This window comes from Drosophila takahashii, chromosome 3L (genome assembly GCF_030179915.1).
Source record: "Drosophila takahashii strain IR98-3 E-12201 chromosome 3L, DtakHiC1v2, whole genome shotgun sequence".
Taxonomy (NCBI): Eukaryota; Metazoa; Arthropoda; class Insecta; order Diptera; family Drosophilidae; genus Drosophila; species Drosophila takahashii.
Window position 1 is genome coordinate 14,654,256 of NC_091680.1, and position 15,402 is coordinate 14,669,657.

The 15,402-nt window shown below is 37.6% G+C and overlaps 1 protein-coding gene across 2 annotated transcripts in view; it reads right to left on the reverse strand.

Annotated features, from left to right (window-relative positions):
- LOC108066555 (uncharacterized) overlaps window positions 1–12,835 on the reverse strand; it is a 76,770-nt gene extending 63,935 nt beyond the window's left edge. For both annotated transcript variants that reach the window (XM_070215593.1, XM_017155120.2), the window contains exon 1: window positions 12,217–12,835. The gene's annotated coding sequence lies outside the window, so the exon portion shown is untranslated. The remainder of the gene's footprint in view (window positions 1–12,216) is intronic.
- Window positions 12,836–15,402: the final 2,567 nt, after the last annotated feature.

A 15,402-nucleotide genomic window follows, 5' to 3' on the forward strand; every position in this document is an offset into this window, starting at 1 on the left:
ACCGAAGCTAGAATTTTTTTAACGTTTTCTTTTCCGATCCTTCCTATGGGAGCTATAAGATATAGTTGTCCGATCCGGTCGGCTCCGACATATATACTACCTGCAATAGAAAGAAGACTTTTGCGAAAGTTTTGTCCCGATAGCTCAAAAACTGAGAGACTAGTTTGCGTAGAAACAGACAGACGGACAGACGGACAGAGGGACAGACGGACAAACGGACAGACGGACAGACGGACATGGCTAGATCGACTCGTCTTGTGATGCTGATCAAGAATATATATACTTTATGGGGTCGGAAACGTCTCCTTCACTGCGTTGCAAACTTCTGACTGAAATCATAATACCCTCTGCAAGGGTATAAAAAGTTTAATGGACAATTTGTTGGATTTTAGGCAGCGAAAGCCAGTTTATATTTTCTACTAGAATAATTAAAATAAATTTTGTAATTTATTTTTATGTTTTTTTTCTGTTACTCTTATCAGTTACCCTTATCTTTTTTAATATTTTTTACAGACACTGTATTTAATAATATCTAACGAAGGGCCTTAAAGAGTTCCGGTATATTTTCCTGCGTTTTTTATGGCGGTAACCTCCTTTTCAATTGTTTCCCTCAGTGCCACTGCAACTGGTGGAATTTTTCAAAGGAATTGCAGCGAGAGCAGCAGCTGCAGATGGCGTTGTCACTGCTGCAGTTTGACAGGGCAACATGCGAGAATTTGATGAGCTCGTCTGTCCCATCTGCAGCTTCAGTGCCCCGACCAAATCCCCTGCCCAAACCCCTTCCGAAACCCCACCTCTCACCCACATCTCCCATTCAGGCCTCGCACTCCCTTGGGCATGACGAATGTGGAGTCTCTTGGGTGGGTGTGTTCATGGGTTCTCTTCTCATCTCGGGGTCTCCACTTCATACCCTCCATACAGTTTTTCTTATTTTATTTTATTCTATTTTTTTTAGCAGAAAGGTCAGGTTGTTATATTGCCTATTGTTGGCGTCACGCCGCTTCAGCTACATAGCTCCAAGTTGCCAGCGTGCGAACACGTTTCGCTTGAAGATTGGAGCGCACAGGTGTCTTGGCTTTACGTTGGACCTCTACCTCTACCTCCATTTCCATTTCCACTGACCAAAACCCAAACACAAACTCGTCGGTGATTGGCTTTTAGCCGCTGTCGCCTGTCAAAGCTGGCTTGCGTTTTCGGATTTATTTTTAATAAAACTGATGTCATTTATTGGTGTACGTTTATTGTTTATTGTTGCTAAATGCCTGTCGAAGAGACTTCACCCAGGCACGAACATATGTGTGCGATATATATATAGAAGTTCGTGTGGCATGGCGTGAGATAGTGTCTACAGGGGTGTAACGAGATACTTCATCGATCTTGGGCAAACAATGTAAAAGCTCTGGCTTGCGAAACTCCGATGTCAAGGACACCAGAAAAATACCATGGAAATAGTTACAGCAATAATTCGAAACTGTCAAGAAATTACCATTCAATTCAATTGATATTTGTTCTAATAGCAAGCTATTGTCTTTAATAACATATAATTAGAATTAATGTTTGAAACTGTTTGTACAATTTGAAATGGTTAAAATGTAATTTTTCTTTTCAACCTATAATTTAAACATATTATAAAATATTTATAAAACTGTATTTACCACAGTAATTAAAAACGTAAATTTAACTTAGAAAAAATAAAATAAATACAATAAAAGCGTTAACCTTAATTTTAGAAATGTTTAAATACTCCAAGTCAAAATTGACCCCAAAAGATAAATTTCTTTGAGTTTCTAAGATAGAAATCTCCTCGAAAAAACATTCTGGCTCAAGTCTATCCTCGCTCAGCTGGAGCTGCCAGCGTTGAGCACTCCATCTAAGACGTGCTCGTCTCAAAGTAAAAGGAAAGCTGCAACGAACTGCACACTTCAGCTTGAAGTCGGGCTGCTCTTGTCGAATATATATATAGATAGATATATCCGTGGGCCACCTTGATGTGTCATCACTCGAGAGCGGTAGCCGGAGTCGAAAGCTGAACATCTCAATGTGGTTTTCCTTCGGTTCGCTCGCCAAAAAGGCAGCCTCACGCATTTTGCCAGCCACTCGAGTTCAACGATTATGAGAAATGTGTAACAGACGTGACTTTGATGTTGATGCGCCGACAGAAGCTCCTTTCGATGTGGAACAGCTGTCACAAGTGCCGGGCCCCGACATCTATCGATGACTGTTTGTAATGCAGTTTTAATAGCCGCCGAAAACATTCCAACCCTGACCTTCTTTTTGGGCCGTGTTCGAGACTGGGGACTCTCGTTTTTCATCGCAAAGCGTTGCGTGCGTCTGTCATTTTCGCATCCATAATTAAAATGTGTGCGGCAAGTGGCAATTTTTAATTACACCAGATAAACTTTTTCATAACCATCATAGTCCAAAAGAAAAAAATTTAAAAAAACGCTGACCACCCGGCGTGGACTCATCGAATATAAATACGAGGTAGCAGCTGAGGATCGCCGGGGGCGACTATTAAACTTTGGTTAATTATCGCGATAAGGCAACAAGTTGTTGGCGCTACAGTTGGAACTGTCGGAGATGTTTGATACCAGCTGCCCCTGTTTATTCATATTTTTTGTTTATTTTTATGGCTTTTTATTTTGTATTGATGAGATGGTGGGCTTTGATGTGCCGGTGAGGTTCAGCTTCAACTTTAACCCCAGCGATGGCTAATTGAAATGCACAGAGATGGAATTTGTTGGATGATTGATGGTGTGGCCATAAAGATGTTTACATTGAACCAACCGATTGTTTATTGGAAAAAAACGTTGTAAAACTATGATGTATTGACCTCGATTAGCTAAATGCAATCTTTTGCAGCTATAATTAAATATTAATATTCACATTCAACTACGCTTTGTTTGCTTTAGCTTTTCATATGCATTTGTTTACCATTGGTATTAGTATACATTTTATTATTGAAATTTGCCTTAGAGCATTGAATTAAAGTAAGCATAGTTACAAATTTATTTATTAAAGTTTAAGATGGATAAAAAATTAATTGAAAGGATTTTAATAAAGGTAAATAACTTTCAAAATATTTTAAAGGCTGCTTTTTTTCAAAACTAGCGATTTATCGTCCCAATAATTTCAAGTTGGTTCAAGACTTTTTAAATATTTTGGCACCTGACAGGCCTTCCTAACCCCGGCATCCGCCTTTCAACTTTGACCTTTTCGCACACTTTACGCGACTAATTGAAATGCATAGTGGCATAAATATGAAATCTTCTAATTGGCTGCGATCGCCGCAGTCGCTTTTTGCTGGCAGTTGGCCGCTTGCTGCTTGTGGCACGTTGTCTGGCATGCAGTTACCTGCCTTCGATCCCCCATCGCACCTGACCCCTCCATAATCCGTCCGCCGACGGCATGCACTTCCTTTTTGGGCTCTGGACGACGCATAGAAATTTTCTTTATAAATCAGTTGTTGTAGCTGCAAGTTGAATGTTGTTTTGCGGTTGTTCGAACGTTCATCGCTCGCCGGCTCGCTGAAAAGCAGCAAAGCAAAGTACAAGCAAAGTACAAAGCAAGTTGTTAAAATTCCTGTTTAAAGTTTTGTACGCACATGCAATGGCCTCGCCAGCTTCCTCTGGCCCTCATTCCCGTTCCCGTTCCCATTCCCCAACCCAAACCCCTCCTGGAAATCCACCTAGCTAGCCAGCAACTTCAAAGGAAGCTGCTGCTGCTGCATGTTTGCATTAAAGACGCATTTTGTTTGCCCAGCAGATCCAGCAGATCCGAGAGACGACGATGACGACGATGATGATGAGGACGTCCGCAGCGTGTTAGAATACACAACATGTAAGCCAACAAAACAGTTGGGGCCACGGCCACTCATAATCAGGTTTTAGCCACGAACTGAGCCTTCTTGGCCGGATTGGATCCGATCCGTGGCCCCTGCATAAAGGGAGTAAGCTGCGACCATCGACATCGACCATCGACCGACCACCACATCCAGAATCCAAAGCCAAACAGCGTCGGCGGCTCCAGCGCTTATTGCCTGCGCATGATTGCACAAAAGAGCAGCAGCGACTAGGCACAGTGGCTCGGGATACTGTCTCCAAACGATATTAGGTGCCTAGGGATTTCTTAGAATATTTTTGATTTAGGTAACCATTACTCTTAGAACATATTTGGCCAATTTTACTAGAGAAATTTTGCTTGCTAATCCCGTTTTAAGACAAGTCTGACACGGAATTTAATTGTTTGTAAGCTCTGAGTTAAACTCAAACATTTTATAAAATATGTTTTTGATTTATAAAAATTTTTTTCAAAATTTGTTTTGAGCAGAAATTTGTTTGTAAAGAATATTTATTTGTATTCTAAAAATAATTATAATTAATTTGGTAAGTAAGTTTCAGTCATTTAAATTGCAGTTCCCCTTTTTTTGGTGAATCCAAGATTTTTATCCACATTGTATTTTCTATTTTTCAAGTTACCCATATCTAAAAGCTTCCTGGCCCACAGTATCCTGGCCGCCGATAGCGTAGCTCTCAGGTGGGCCAAAGCAAAAGTATCGACTGGGGCGGGACGCTTTTGGCCGCTTGGGCTAACTAAACAATTATGGCAACGGCTACGCGATCGCCCAGCGACAACAGCAGAGAAGACAACAACGACGCCGATGAGAACGATGATGATGATGAGTGTGGAGAGACTGGAGCAGGGAGTTGGGGGATATATGTATAGTACGTATGCAATTGGAGAGGGAGGCGTGAGGAGGAAGGCGGTAGGTCGGTTCGCTATGGCACATCCTCCGCTCGTCCATCTAACTATCCTCGTATCTATGCATCTATAGTTATTTGTATTATTATTTTGCTTTGTTTTCTCTCGCCCAGCATTCGCTTTCTCAGCTGGCTACAGAGGACGAAATTTTTGGATAGGCAATCTGTATTGTAAACTTACAATTAATAAATTAAAAACAAGAATTAAAAATATGTATAGATTTTTTTTTTATTTTTATTTTTAAGAAAGCTTTATGAAAAAATATTAAGTTTTTTAAAATAAACTTTTTTTTAAGTTGGATCAGTTTTTAGGTTAATATAATTTTTTCTTAAAAGAATGCTCCAGTTCTTTGTATTTAAAGTTGTTTGGCTTTACGTTTTGCTAACCCAATTTGTATGAATTATATTGCTAAAATGTATATTTTTTTGTGTGTAATTTCTCGGTGGTGTGTGTGCTTTCCTCCCCTTTTTGCGGCTAGGTTCATCTTGGTATTTGTTGACTTTTTTTTCGCTATTGTTAACTTTTTGTTTTATTTATAGTTAGTTTGGTTTTAACGCTCGCTTGTTTAGCTTGCTTGGGTTACCTCGCACATCTCTGCATTGCATTGCTGATGATGCCTGCAAGCTTAAAATCGTCATAAATGCATGGTTACCCACACACGAGCACACTCGCGCACAAAATGTGGAAAAGGAAAAACACACCGAGGATGCAGCAGGGTAATTGCAACGGCGAGGGTTGCTCCATAAGTTCACTCTGCGGAACGGCAATATCTCAAGGGTCTCGAGCATCTCAATCTGCTGGTAATCTGCCAGAACCAAAACTTTCGCATTAACCCCCCGCACATCCGTCTCATTCATATGGAGCCAAATGCAGGCGAGTTTATGATTTTTAGTTTTTATTTTCGTCATATTCGAGTGGCGTTTTTGTGGCTGGTTTTCTTTAGTTTGTTCTGCGTGGTTTTGTTTTTTCTGTCCCACCCCCTTTTTTTTGCAGTGCCAGGTTTTTGTTGCGGTTTTCACGTGTTGCGTTTTCTGCAATTTTGTTTTTCTTGGCAATTTGTTCTTGTTTTTGTTGTGACTACTGCTGCCATGAATAAGCAGCAAAAATAAAAATATAAACAAATACAAAAACGCCCGCCCCTCCCACTGACCCTGCTTCCTCTTCTTCTTATTCAGCTGCCGGCGATTTGTGTGCTAATAATTCAGCATTTGTTTCAATTCTTTTTTTTTTTGCTTTCTGTTTGGAGAGACATTGTTTTTTTGTGGCCCTATGTTGCGCTTGTTTTTAGCCACTTTTTTGTGTTTGCTTGTGTATTTTCGCTTTTGCCGGCTTTGCTATTTTTGTTTGGATTTTTCTTGTTTTTGTTTTTATTCCATTCGATTTTTTCCATTGCTCCGGCTTTAGTTTGCCCGCTCAAACATTGTAAATTATTTGCTGGTAGCAACATACATAAATATAGATACAATTTATCAACTCGGATGAGTTAGAGCTTAGCCGGCCTCTGTTTATTTATCTTTTGTAGGTTTTTCTTCTCGCTTTTTTGTTACTCTGTTTTATTTACAGCGTCGGCTCGTTTATCAAAGTTTGAGCCTCAGATGGGGACATCATCACTTAATAATATTGACACTTCTATACAAAGACCACGAAATCGAACGGTGGGCATGGTGTAGAGTTCCAAAAGACGATTACGAGCAGGGACACACACAGATGCCGATTCTGAGATACAGATACACAATCACAAAATTAAGTGATTATGTTAACCGGTTCGATTTTTTTCCTTTTTTTTCGTTTTGTTGCTGTCTCAGGTTTTTGCCATTCGTTCGTTCGTTCATGGTACCAAAACAGAAATTTACATCAAAATTAACTTGTTATGTGGGCAACAACAAGAAAAAGAACTACGGCGAGGAGCTGAATACCGAACTGAAACCGAAACTCCAAGCCTCCAAGCTGACAGCCTCTTCAGATCTCCATCCTCAGCTCCAGTTCTTCTTCTCACAGCCAATCTTGTATAATTTCGAAATTAGAGCTCATCATCAGCCCATATCAAAGTCGTTCTTTGGCGTCGGCGTATTCTTTATTGTTTGTCTTGGGAGATATAGAAAAAGCTGGCAGTCGATGTTCCCATTTCTTTGGCTTCTCTATAAATATTATCAAAACTAAATATCAGGGAACGTAACTGTTATAAGTTTTATTTTAAAAATCACACTTTAACAGTTATTTTCTGATTTGTAAAGTAAAACTCAAAGAATAACTGTTATTTTTTGAGTTTTATAATAAAAGTTGACAAATAACAGTTATTCGTCGTGATCAAAATCAAATAAAAACACCTCTTAACGAGGTAAAAAACTAGTGACGACCGCACCTTCAACATACAAAAGTTCTGATATCAACATTTGTGACGAAAATTTATTACACTCGTCATTAAATAGACTTTCTAATCTTTTCTCATTCGGCCCGCCCTAGCAAACTATTCCAGCCTTTTTCCCCTTACAGGCATTTTCTATTGCAGCGTGACGAATGAGAAAAGATTAGAAAGTCTATTTAATGACGAGTGTAATAATTTTTCGTCACAAATGTTGATATCAGAACTTTTGTATGTTGAAGGTGCGGTCGTCACTAGTTTTTTACCTCGTTAAGAGGTGTTTTTATTTGATATCAGAAGTTTTTGTTTGTTTACATTTGCTCTCATAGGAGCTAATATATACATTTAAATTTAAATTGGTCAATCATAATTTTTTAACTATTGTATTTTAACGAATTAAGTTAAAAAGGCGTTGAAGTATTTCAAAATACCTTTTAAACGAGGTATAGCACATGTCTGTACCTTTAGTAGTGTAGAACTTAAAAACTAACGAAATTTAGCCATTTTTAGCTATTTTCCCGCTAAAGTAGCGGCTTTTTCCAAAAGTCGTAGAACAAAAGATTCCTATATGGAACTCTTAAGTGCAAATTTACTGATTCCATGACCCTAAAATACAGTTCGGATACCCTCCCACAAAATTCAATACTCAGGGAGCGTTAATTGTTCGAGCTGGCAACAGTGGCTATTTTCGTATAAAAATAACTTTTAAACGTGACTTTTTACAGTAATGTGTTATATACCAAAATTTAAGGAATCTCAAGGGCTATACAGTTTAAGGTTTTAAAGAAAATCGTTAGAGCCGTTTTTGAGAAAAATAAAAAAAAGCTAAAAAAAAAGTTTTAAAAAATTGTCTTTTGTTCATATTTTTTTAACTATTACATTTACACAAATTGCATATAGAAGACGTTTATAGCATTTAAAAATACCTTTCAAACGAGATGCAGCACAAGCCTGTAGCTTTAGTAGTATAGAAGTTACGGCTTTCCGAATTTTAGCTATTTATAGCTGTTTTCCCGCTAAACTAGCGGGTTTTTCCAAAAGTGGTAGAACAAAAGTTTTTTATATCGATATGATGAACGTCATATCAAATTTTCAGAACTTAAAAAACATATTTTGGACAAGTGGACAAGTGGACAAGTGGACAAGCGGACAAGTGGACAAGTGGACAAACTGACAAACAGAATTAAATTTTCATTTTGGGAAGAAGAAGATAATCTTATTTTGGCTATAACTTTTGAACGGAGCGTCGGATTTTATCGTATGACCCCTCATTCGACGGGTATTTTCAATAAGAACACAACTAAAACATTGCGAGGGGGCATTTATCCCCACCGGCCCCAACAGCTCCAAATTTCGAAATTTGCACTTTTTCACTTTCACCGCTCTCTCTCCCAAGCCAATTGATTTTCTTAAAGTCTTGGTATGCAATCCTTTAAGTTTTTGCAATACCTTTCGATTGGTGTATTACTCATTACGATGGGACCATCACAGCAGATTTTCATTTCTTCGTGTATATATAGTAGTCGCCTTCGCACACTCTCCTGGTGCGCTTCGTCACTACATGGACTGCCGTCCATAGTGATAAAACTCAAACTTGATTTATGGCGATTTTGTGGGTAAACAAAATTTTAAAAAAATATAGGTATAAAATATGCGCGGTTGCCTTTTTTAACAAATTTTTAGTAAGTTATAAAAAGCACGGGTATTATGTTTTTTTTTAATTATTTCATTTTTTCAAAAATGTCAAGGGAATAACTGTTATTCATAAAAATCAAAAAATAACAGTTATTTTTTGAGTTTTATTATAAAAATCAAAAAATAAGAATCATTACGGATTTGTAAACTACAATGGCTAATAAAAATTGTGGTGTATTTAAAAAATTTTTAGGACCCTTCTAAGTGCGTGATTTTTTTGTATGAAAAATTTACAATAACAGTTATTTTCGTTCCCTGCTAAATATACTTGTTTTGAAGTTAATTTAAGCATCGTAGATAAGATAGAATTAGCAAAATTTGCGTTCTTTTTGATTATACAACATTTTCATGGTGTCGATTGAAATGGTATTTGATTAGACAGATCACATAAATATTCCAAGATTATGAGGCTCATTAAAGGGACTCAGAATATTTCTCTTTTTTAACTTTTCTTAAATATATTAAAAAGCGTGGAATATCTAAAAACGATCCACATCATTAAAGGAATGGAAACCTTATTCTTTAATTTGCTGGTGGAATGTATTTGCATTCGTTAAGATCACCTGATTGTGTCAATTTGCTATTAAAATGGCATTAAATTGTGGATGCCACATGAATATTCCTATACTAAACATCCCTGCTGAATGTTGCATGAATCACCACCTTATTGGATTAACAAATCGTAATTAGGTCCGATAATTGGAAATTATTAGAATACATTAGACTTCAACTGGCATGGTAATATAATCTATCTACTCTTGAATGAAATAATTCATTGGAGGCAATTGAAATGAACTCACAAAACCATTTTGTATGCACTCGTGTATGTAGCCCTAATTGGATTCGTATAGCAACTTTGCCACTCTTGCCAAATAATCATCATGATATCTGGCTGAGTTAATTTAATTTGCCAATAAGAGCACGTGTAATTAATATTTAACCCAAGTTCCTGAGACTAACTGCTTGGCATAACTTTTTGGCAGCGGCAATTATATCACGCATACGCCGGGTTGCCGGGCTGCCTGTGTGGGTGAGGCAAAAGTTTCAATTAAGTGGCAAAGTTCAATTCCCTTACAGCAGCTGTCTGCCATACATATTATAATTATAATATAAATGAGCAAGCTCAGCTGAATCCATCAGCATAATGGGTGGCTGAGATAACAACGATAACACACAGGATGGCAATAGAAATCTCTAATTAAAGCCTTGACAATAGTTGACAAGACCCGGGGACCGTGGACTGCTGGGAAGCCACTAAGCGGCACACTCTTGCCCCAGACATCAAGATCTGGGCAAACAAAGGTGTCTGGGCCCCGGATGATGGCTGTCTGGATCTGGTTAGCTCTATGGGGGAGTCGCAGTCCACCTCCATTCCAAAGATATACGTATCACCCTCGTCCAGGCTTATTTCATTCATGGGCTGCGGCATGTTTTTGTTTTTCCTCTCCTTTCTCGGTTATTTTTTTTAGTAGCTACTCGCATGCGAGGGAAGAAATATGGTATGCAAAAAAAAGGGTTGCCACCAACCACCACAGAACCCACCACACAGAATCCCGGGGAACAAATACTTGTGAGGGGTCTCAAGTTCAAGTGCAGTCTCCCATCTTGGAGAAGGCTTCCTTCCTGCTAGAAGTCTAGAGTCTAGACATCCAGACCAGACACAGACAACAACCGGCTAAGACAATCGGCCAGCGGATTTAAATAAACATTAGAGAAAGAATGGAAGAAAGAAAGATAGAAAGAATGAACGAAACATGAAAGACACATTTGCTTATGCAAAATGCCTCGGAACAGTGCGAATTATAATAGCCCTGGGCTCATAAATTAAACCCCAGGCCGACAAAGACATCATTCGCTTATTTGAATTGAGACTTAGAGTTGGGTTCACAAAAAGAAAAAGAAATAGCTTCGATTGGCCGAGAGTACGTGTTGCAAATTTGTTTTGAAAATCTAAAAATTTGTCGGACGGAAGTCGCCACGTTCGTGAGCTTAGGGCACTGAGTTAAAGTTAAAAGTTAACCACTGGTGGCTAAGGGCAGCTGCTTATCGAGGTGTGCCTCTTCTGACCTTGTGCTGCTTTTTCTCTTACACAAAAATATATTTTTATGTTTTTTTTTTATTTTCTTTATGATGTTTATGCTTGTTGCAGCAAGAAACATTGCATGACTTGGGCACACAAAAGTGGCAAAAAACGAAAATTTGTTTTTCCCTATTTTCTGGGTTTTCATGTTTGTTTATGTGTAAAAAGCCAAGTTTGGCAAAGAAAAAGTTTTGTCACTTTGAAGCTTCTTTTGGACATTTTAGCACGTTTAAACTAAGGGATCTCACAACAAAGTAATCTCTGGCTGCCAGATAAACAATTATGGGAATAGTTTAGATTGGATTTTGACTGTTATCTTTCGGTTTGATTTATTTGAAAAGTCAGAACTTGCTGATATTGAGATAAATTCGTTTTGCACATCAAAGGAAACTATGAAGATATTTTCTGTATCGTTACATATTTTCTGTCCTTTTATACACAACTTTGTTCAATTATAGAATTTTATTTACATTTTAAGTTATTATTAATAACTTATTAACAGGGGATTATTCTCATAATTTTATGAAATAAATAAGTAATTTATAAATTTTTTAATAAATCATCAAAAAGAAGATTTGTAAAAATTCTAATTAGACGAATTCTTAAGCACTATTTTTTTCATGGTTCAATGTCAAGTTACTGCTTTGATTACCACCGCAAATAGAGTAACTAATGTCAATGTAAATCACCTGTTAAGTTTTCCGCTCATTAACCGTGATATTACAGCCAAATCTGAGCTAAAAAACGTCAAGAAATATAAACAACTGGCCATTAAATCACGCCCTTGTAAAGTGGTCCTAATGTGTGCGTAGTCATTCTGTTGTTGGCCTAGTTAATAATACATTAGGCCAAACATCACACACTCATCGCCGGGCCAATGCCGATATATGTTTGTTTCGAGCCATGTAAAACGCCAGTTGAATTGTCAATTTATACGAAATTGTCAACAATTAACATTTAACAAAAACTCACACACGCGAGAGGAAGTGGAGCGATATAAGCCAGTCAGATAAGGCCAAAATGCTGTCAACTGTCAAATTTAATCATACTATAAAACGCAGGCTATAAAAAGCCAGCTACGATATACATATAAGATACAAGATACGAGATGCAAAGCAAAGGAAAACAAAAGCTGGCAGACTGACTGACTGACATTATTTTGGCATGTTTTGAAGCTTATGACAAACGCCAGATTGAGTTACTTTTTCGGTGTCAGTGTCATTATCGTGTGAAATATTTTTATAATGACTTGCTTCTATACTATTTTTATTTTTATCTAACAAAAGATGCACTGGCTAATTATCCTGAAGGGACTTACCTTAACAGTGGGCCGCGCTAGTTAGTCTATTGCAAATGGCAGCCAACTTCCGTTTCCGGTGTCCGTTTGGCATAAAAGTATCCAATTAGATTTTTCCCAACAGCTGCGCAGGCGTCACCGCGAAAAGGGGGAAAACTGGCGGGGAAAATAAGCAAGCAAGCCGAAAAGCAAATGCGAAACTTTTGCCACAACTTTTCCAACGCTGCAGTGATTTTTCAATTTGTTGCTTTGCACTTGTTGTGAATTTTTCATTCAATGGATTTTATACAGGCAGATGGATTTAAATATTTAATTTACAGCAATTTACTTTATTTTGCATACAACTTTTCTCTTTGGCACTTGAATGGGTTTTAAAAATAAATATTTCTCATGTGTTAGATGTGTATATTTAATACGGTAAAAGCAGGCACTTTGATAGCACTTTTTTCGCGATTCGACAAATGGGTTTTTCAATAAAATGCGAATTCCCCCAAAGGGACTTTCGATATTTGTACACCGTTAGTGTTGTAACTAAAAATTCGCAATTGGATTTTCGCGAAATTCTCGCCGCAGATGCGAATTGCAGACGGCCGCGGAAATGCGTTGTACGAACGTCAGAAAGCGCTCAACTTGAACTGAACCCAAAAGTATCTCGAACCGAACGTATCTGAATCTTTTTCCAGCATAAGCGGCGGCAGCGCAGCCGGCGTCGGCGTCGACAACAACATCGCAATGGCGGACCGATTGGCATTGGGCCACTCGTTTCCGGCCCGTTCCGTTCCACTCGTTCCTCAAACCGGCTTGCGCATGTTTGAGTGCCAGCGGAACGAGTGGAGTGGAGAACTGGTTTCGTTTCGAGTGACTTTCGGAGTTAATTACTCAATTATGCTGCAATGCACTCAAAGAAATTAAGCATGTTAAATGAGCGTTATAGTTGGGGACTTTAGCACTTGCATTTCATATCTGTAAAGTTTTCTGAGATAATACATTTATTTTTATTTGAAAGTGACATTTTTATGCCTACTGCTGTAATGGAATCATGAAATAGGAGCTATATATTTTTATGTTTTATTCAAAGCCATTAAAATGAAAACAAATTTAATTCCTAATTTTTCGTTTTTAATTTTTAAATAAATTCTAAAGTTAGTCTTATATTTATTTTTAAGTGTACCCCAAAATAGACACTTTATATGTGGCCAGTGCGAGATATGCAATTTAGTGGCTGTATTTTAGAAATTTATTGTTTTTTATCGGCCAGAGTTCACAGGTAGATGGCAATTGAGATTTTTCACTTCTTTACAATGTTTTGGCGCTGGATTTATGGCAGAGGCGTCAATTTGATGAGCGTGTGAAATGCTGGGAATATAAGGGATAGTTGCTGGATGCTAGATTGATGGATCCCGTCGGGCAGGTGGACTCTAATTAGCTTGAGGTACGGATATGACCTCCAATCAACCTGAAATGGTTAAGTGCTTTACACATTGAAAAAATCGGTGAGAGAATTTATGAATGGAATATATATATATATTTATTTAAATAATATAAACACATTAAAAGCTGTTTTAAAAAAATATGAAAAACAAATCTACCTTTGAACTTATTTAAAATTAAAAATAAAATAAAAATAGATATTTTATAATATGTATTTAGAAATTTAAATGTAGGTAAATTATAATGTTTAAATATAGAAATACAATAAAATATTTGAGAATGGTTTATATATTATTACTCACTTGTTTTATAAATCTATTTATTTATTTTCCGATTCGAAGAAAACTCTTTTTTGTCAAGTGCTCTTTTAACAGCATATTTCTCCAGGGGACTCTACTCCTCGAAAAATTGCAATGTTCAGTGTGCAATTCACTTCACAGCATTAACATCCATAAATATTTATGTGACGAACTGGAGTCCTACCATTCCAGGAATTTTCCCATTCTCTTCCTCCTTTGGCTAATTTAGTGTTTCTCCTCAAATTCTTTCACTTTGCAAATTTTGTACGGTACTTTTTCCGGCTCCTAAGCCACAACTGGACAACTCCCGGCTCCAGACTCCTCTAAAAACTCCAAACTCCCGGGCAAAAGCGAAACCCCGAAGAGCAAACATATTTATGCGAGCCAACGTGGCCTCGCACTTCAAGGCGATGCCGCCGAGCTGGGACGGAGTACGAATACTCGAACCCGTACTCGTACAAGTATCTGTGACAAGTGTCTTTCATTAGCATAAGTAAATCTCCTCGAAATCCTCAAATTTATTTGTCAACACTTGACAATTTCATTGTTGACGTCTCGGCAGGCGCAGCTGTAAACGAGTTGGATGCCACCAGCAACATTGCCAGCAAATCATGATTTGTGTCTTGCATGTCACTTTGGCATGGCCAAGCCTCCAACATCTCCGTTCTGGCTATTGGTAAAAACAACAGGCCAAGACAATGCAAATGGTCAGAGCAGGGTGATGGCAATGGAGATGGAGATCGAGAGATGGGGCCTCCAGATGGAGAAGTGTCGCTTCAAGTCCCAAAACTCCGGCTTAAATCAAAGACAAATATTTAACAGCAAACGGTCAGCAGTGGCTCATTCGGCATCTCTCTTTTTTCCCAGAGTTTGAACATTGATTTTCTTTGGTTTTTACTACCCCGAAAAAAGAAAGAAAAATCCGATTTGTGCAAGCCTTTCCTCGCTGTTTTGCATACCTCTCTTGGTGCGTACTTATTTTTTTCGGCCTTCTACTGTCTCCATAGTTGAGCTTTACGACCATGTTGGGTTGTTAAATATTTTATATCATATTTTTATGCCCATATCAAAGTTTTCCATTAGGCTAAATGTTTATAATTTATGCTCACTACTGGGGATGAGTAAACGAATTACATAAGATTCATTATGTATTTTGTATTACCTCACTGGTGAACGGAAATTCTTGGTTTACGGCAGTAATTTAATGATTTAATGGCAATTGTTTTGATTTTTTTTGGGAATTTTTTAAAGATGCAAGCCGTTAGTTTCTATAAAATAGTTTATTATATGTTTCTTTCACTTTTGGATTAATTAAGACCCGAAAATGAATTAATCATGTTTTAATTAGGCTTTTCTTAAATTAGTTATTACTATTCATTGAAAATAATTTTTATTATTTAACCTTTGATAAACTATTACAGTTTATATATATTTTCCAATGTAAATCCTCTCTTTTTGACCTGAAGAGACAGTGCTG